The sequence below is a fragment of the Bos mutus genome, chromosome 5 (genome assembly GCF_027580195.1).
Source record: "Bos mutus isolate GX-2022 chromosome 5, NWIPB_WYAK_1.1, whole genome shotgun sequence".
Taxonomy (NCBI): Eukaryota; Metazoa; Chordata; class Mammalia; order Artiodactyla; family Bovidae; genus Bos; species Bos mutus.
In genome coordinates, this window is record NC_091621.1 from 86,047,472 (window position 1) to 86,054,122 (window position 6,651).

Genomic DNA, 6,651 nt, shown 5'->3' on the forward strand with positions numbered 1-6,651 from the left:
GATGGTGGTCATCTTTATCAATATATACACAAATCAAATCATTACACTGTGAAAACCTGAAACCAATTTAATGTTATATGCTGATGATAGTTCAATAAAAATACTATTATTATCACTATCTTACAGATGAAGAAACTGAGGCTTTCTGACCTTGGGTAAATCATTTCACCTTATTCTGCCTCAGTTTATACCAAATACAAACCAAGTCAACGGTGGAGCCAAGATATTAACCCAATTCTTCATCATTCCATATGTTTGCTTAGTACCTCTTATGTACCAGATACTCTATAAAGTTTTGGGGATGCCTCAGTAAATTAGACTGACAAAATCCTCTGTCCTCATGGAATTTACTTTCTAATTTTAGGGGGTGATAGTGTCTACCAAAAGTGTACTCTTAGTTACTATGCTATAACACTTTCCTCAATCACAGGGATTTGTAAAAATCTCTCATCTTCCTTTCACAGCACTTTGAGGAAAATGAGAAATCAGGACAGAATTAGGAGGAAAAATAAGTCGCTGTTTTCTAAGTACCATCTACATACACTTTATATATATTCTATTGTTAATCCTCATAAAACTCCATCAAGCAGGTATTGTTACACTAATAACTGATATAAACCAAGGAATAAAAAACAGGCTGATATAAAAATTTCATTCTGAATAGATAAGAATAAGAATAGATAAGAATGACAAGGATTTCTTTGCCTTCTCATAACAAGCCACATCTGTCAAAATAAAGGATAGCAGCTATAAAAGAAAAATGAGCTGATTTGTCCAAGATCACACAGTTAATAACGGTCATTCTAAGACTGGGACTGAGGTTTATCAGACTCCGAAGCCCAGGCAATTTTGCCATATCATGTCCAAACAGAAATCTTTTTTTTCTTACTTCTACTGTAGCTTATTTTATGTAGAACCCTGCCAAATCAGTTTGTCTTAGAACTGGACAAACAAGTCAGGCAAAAGAATAATGGGGCAAAAACTGTGTTCAGGATATAAAGAACTTGTTTGCTGTTGAAGATAACAATCTTTACCCAGTATCACATTTTTTCTTGCTTTATTTTGTTTTATAAGGTTTCAACTGAAAGTCTGAAAAATCTAGTACACTTATCAAAATTTTGCAATGCTGAAAGATTGCTCGAGGCTTATCTTTATTCCCCTTCCCAAATCCACTTGAGATTCTCATACTGATCTTTTTTATATCAAAGTAGAGTTGTGGGCTTCCCTCGTGGCTCAGTGGTAAAGAATCCACCTGCCAGTGCTGGAAACAGGTTCAATCCCTGGGTCAGGAAGATCCCTTGGAAAAGGAAATGGCAACCCACTCCAGTATTCTTGCCTGGAGAATTCCATGGACAGAAGAGCCTGGCAGGCCATAGTCCATGGGGTTGCAAAAGAATCAGACATGAATGAGCAATTAAAACAATAATAGTTGGTGTACAATGTCATGTTAATTTCAGGTATAGAGCAAAGTGATTCAGTTATACATAAATATGTATATATATATATATATTCTTTTTCAGATTTTTTTTTTTACAAAATATTGAGTATAGCTCCTTGTGCTATACAGTAGGTTCTTGTTGGTTACCAGTTTTACATGTAGTAGTGTGTATATGTTGGAGAAGGCGATAGCACCCCACTCTAGTACTCCTGCCTGGAAAATCCCATCGATGGAGGAGCCTAGTAGGCTGCAATCCATGGGGTCACTAAGAGTTGGGCACGACTGAGCGACTTCACTTTCACTTTTCACTTTCATGCATTGAAGAAGGAAATGGCAACCCACTCCACTATTCTTGCCTGGAGAATCCCAGGGACAGAGGACCCTAGTGGGCTGCCATCTATGGAGTCGCACAGAGTCAGACACAACTGAAGCGACTTAGCAGCAGCAGCAGCAGCAGTGTGTATATGTAAATCCCAACCTCCTAACATATTGCCTTTTCTATTGAGACTTTCATTTCTTTGTTCTGTATACTTTTAAGAAAATTTTCTTTTATGGCTCAATGAAAATTCTACCAAGTGAATAAGCCCACTTCCAGTAGCCAGTCCATGAAGGTCCTTCCCATGGAACTTCAGACTACATTTCACACCCCTCACCTCCACACCTAGGCCCATACAGTTTGCTCACCTTGCAATATCCTCCCCTCACCCTGTTGGAGTTTACACCCAGATTTTACTCAAATGCCACAATCTCCAAGGAAACTCTCTTCTTAAGTTACATAGACTTTTATCTGTATTACTCTTCCGATATCAGTTGATTGAAACATTCACTCAACACATGTCTATTAAGCTTGCCTTGGTATTTGATACTCTTTTAGTGGCTAGAGTTTAGAGAATATCTTGAAGAAGTTTACAGATTTAGCCTGTATTTTTGGTTATGTATGCATTGACATTACTTTCTCATCTAGCCTGTAATATAGGACAAGGATGTGTGAGTTACCTTGGTAATCCCCACAATCTTTCAATCCCAACTTTGCACATAACAGGCACTCAATCAATTTTGGCTGAATCAATATATTCCATGAATAAAGCACAAGAAAATGAATGAGTGAACTTCAATGTAAAGTTCTGATATGACACAATGATGAAGCTGATAGAGGATGACATCTTATAGTCTCTTTGTAAAATAAGAATAATAATTGTAGGGTTATATTAAAGATTAGGAAAGAAATACACGAAGTGTGGGGCATGTCTCTCGTGTTCAGTCAGTGGTAACTATTCTGGCCATGATAACTCTACACAAACAAAAAATGATATAATATTACATGGGTACTTTGGTTATTAATAACAAACCAGACCAGAGGATTGAAAAAGAGAGAGAAATGGGGGGAGCATGAAGGTGGGTAACAAAAGTGAGCACAAAACAGTGTGGGAAAATGTTCAAAGAAACAAAAAGAGAACTAGGATAATGACAATAATCTGTCCAAATCCTAAACAGGATTTGTATCACAGGATACCTTTCCTGCTCCAATAACCAATGATGCAAAGGCATTTGTCCCACACTATCGCATCTAGAATTACAAAAACTTTGACAGGACTACACGAGATGCAGGTTCTGAAAATACCCCCTCTTTCTTCCCTGTGGGAACATTCCTTGTTATTTAGAACAACAGTTATGCTCAGTAAGAAGTGTCACACAAATCCTATAAAGGAAATCTCAAGACAATGCAGAAACAGCACATCTGGCAGAGATTACCTGACTTGTAAGTAGATTAAAAGAGTGAGAGCAAATTCTGAAATGTCTAAAGGAATAGAATTTCAGCAACTGGCAATGTTACCTCCTACCTAACAAGTCATATATTGATGAATTCAATACTTTTAAAATTGAAATCATGGATAGGCATTATAAGAAGGAAAATTAATTTTATCAAAAACATTGTAGACAAATTTTTAAAAATCTTTCTTAAGCAACAAAAATTTACTGTATAGTACAGGGAACTGTATTCAGCATCTTATAATGACCTATAATGGAAAATTATCTAAAAAAACTACCAAAATATATATTTTCCATACACCTAAAACCAATGCAATATTGTAAATCAATCACACTTCAATTTAAAAAGCTATCATGACCCTTTTTTTTAAAGCAGTATCTTTATTTTTTGGCCGTGCTTAGAGGCTTGTGGGATCGTATTTCCCCAATCGTTTTTAACCCAGGTCCTCTGCAGAGAAAGCATGGAGTCCTAACAACTGGACCACCAGGGAATTCCTGTAACTGTCTTAATTAAAATTTGGAGATTTTTACATTAAAAAAAAAATCTCTTCTTCATCTTCAAGGGTATAATGTCCTGATTATCGTATAAATGTGTGAATACGGGGCAGATGGAACAGTGTCAGCTTACATGAAGGCTAGGAAGCTGTGGTCCCAATTATAACTGTGATAATAGTAGATTCTGTGTGTGTATGTGTGTGTGCGTGTGCGTGTTAATCTCTCAATCGTGTCCGACTCTGTGACTGTAGCCCACCAGGCTTCTCTGTCCATGGAATTCTCCAAGCAAGAATATTGGAGTGGGTTGCCATTCCCATTTCCAGGGGATCTTCCCACCCAGGGATCAAACCTGGGTCTCCTGGCAGATTCTTTACCATCTGAGCCACCAGAGAAGCCAAAAAAAAGTAGATTCTGGCTTGTGATAATTCAGTTTCTTTATTGAACACATACCTCCACTTTTGAAATAGGAATTATCTGAATAACAAGCAGGTTTCAAGAACTCATGTCCCAAATTAATCTCCCAAACTTCCTGCAACTTGAAATTCATTCTTTTGCATTTTAAAAACTTTTTAGTTCAAGAGTCTCTTATTAAAAGACAAATCCCTCTTGACAGGGAAATCTTTATCAGTATTACTAATACCCTAGTTGAAGTCACATAACAGGAGCTGAGAGCAAAAGCCTAGAAAAATGGAATGTGCTCCTGCAGACACAAAAAAATGATTAGGGAAGAAAGGAGGAGAGCTATAAGGAAAAGAAAAAGAAGGAGCAAGGAGGAAAAAGGCATAAAGGAGCCTTGATTACCAATTAAAATATCTGTATTCGGGCTTTGGGGCCTACATACATTTGCAGCCATTTCCCTGCAAACAGCTATTCCTGAACAATATTGAAAGTACCAGTTGTACTCTGGTTATGAAAATCCTAAATGTTAACCTGGGCCAACAAGGTAGAAAAGGCTAGCAGGACAAGAGAAAAGGACAAGACAATGGAAATCATTTGTTTCTCTGAACCTTCTTCAGACTTCCTCAGACAGGATTGCATCCTTAGGAACTCTCTGCTTCCAGAATCCCTCCTGCAGAAAGGACACTGGAAAATAAAAGAGGCTATGAAACAGAACCAAACCCTTTGAGTACCAGGACAACTGGAGTTTTACTTGAAAGTTTCTGGAGCTTTATTTGAATTTAAGTTTAGGATTAATAACTGTCTGTACCAGGACAGACTGTCTAAATGTGTTCAAATGTTATAATATTAAAAGTACAATTAAGCATTTTAAAAATTCCCAGTTGTGCTTTGGAAGAGTAAAATATCAACAAGATGCTGAAAATGACTATGGTAAGACTACCGGTATAGTGGGAAGGGTAAGGTTTTTAAAATCAGGCTGACTGACCTTTGTTAAAATCCTAGTTCCTTTTCAAAACATTATATATGTTTCTTAACTTCTTTTAGCCTCAATTGCCTCATTTATATATGAAAATACATATACATGCATGTGTATATATATGTGTGTGTGTGTGTGTGTCTTCTTGGCAGAGATATGAAGATAGATGATTCATGAAAAAGGCTCAGAATATAATTACACCTGTCTCAGCCACATTTAACAAATATTACCTGTGATTATTATTCATTAAATTCTAGGATATGGCATTAACCAAAGCATGAGATATTAAAAAAAAAAAAACTATACAACTTCACTACTGCCACATGTGCCCCATTTTGATTCTAAGACTTCTGAGTAAAAAGAAGAAAGAAATAAACCCACGTCAAGGCTTTAGGAGCGTCTAATAGCTACAACTGGGAAAGTCTGCAAGTGTAGGATTAATTTTCTAGAGTGTATTCAAATATAGAAAAGACCCTTCTGTACTTAATCATTGTAAACACCATAATAGAACAATCTGATGCACAGAGGAGCCTGGTGGGCTACAGTCCATGGGGTCACCAAAGAGTTGGACACAATTTAGCGACTGAACCACAACATATGCTTAAATGTGGCTGTCTTAAGACAGGATGTGCCAAGGCTGTTTAAAATCTTTTAAATCTTATGTGTCTCTAGTACATGTTGTTCTTTTGTTACTTTTGAGTTTTTTAGGAGCTAAATCACCTAAAATGGATAATGCACTGCTTTACCACCAGGAATGAGCTTGGGCTATGACCAGTAATCTGAGGCAAATTGTCTTCCCATCTGTAATACAGGAAGGCAATAGGATGTAATATTTACCTGTCTGAAAATAGTTATAATCATTACAGTTACTTTTTATTATATGTTTTTATCCAGAAATTTGCCCCAGAAAAGCTTATGTCTTAGTGTCACCTATACACTTTTCTTTCTAGCCTTTCCTAGGACTATATATTTAAAACTTAATTTACCTTTAAAATTGTCCACAAATGTGACCATAATTTCCAGATACATTGAGACATTACTAGGCTACAGTCCAATTTAACCGTAGCCGCCTACCATTTTCTGGTAGGGACTCTGATCAGAAAATGGGAACTTCAAACGGAGTTTACCCTCTGCCCTCTTCCTTTCACGTATAAACAACTTATTCTGCCATATAAATAAACAAAAGATAAAATAGTAGATTCAAAGATAGGTTCACTACTTGTGTATGTGTCTGACATTTCTGAATTTATTCTGAATGAATATCTGAATTCACATCGGTAGTTCAACCAACTAGCCTCATCTAGCATGGGTTTTAACAAGATTTACAGCATAAAGAACAGGAGCTTAGAAACCACAAATGACGTAAACTCGCTGGTAAACACAGAGACAAAAGGAAGAAAGTGGATAGAAAGAGAAACCAGAGCTTTTTCACAATGAAGTGCCTTGTATGGACTTTTCACAAATTGTTGTATTTCATGTGCTGTTGGGCTTCCCTGATAGCTCAGTTAGTAACAAATCTGCCTGCAATGTGGGAGACCTGGGTTTGATCCCTGAGTTGGGAAGATCCCCTGGA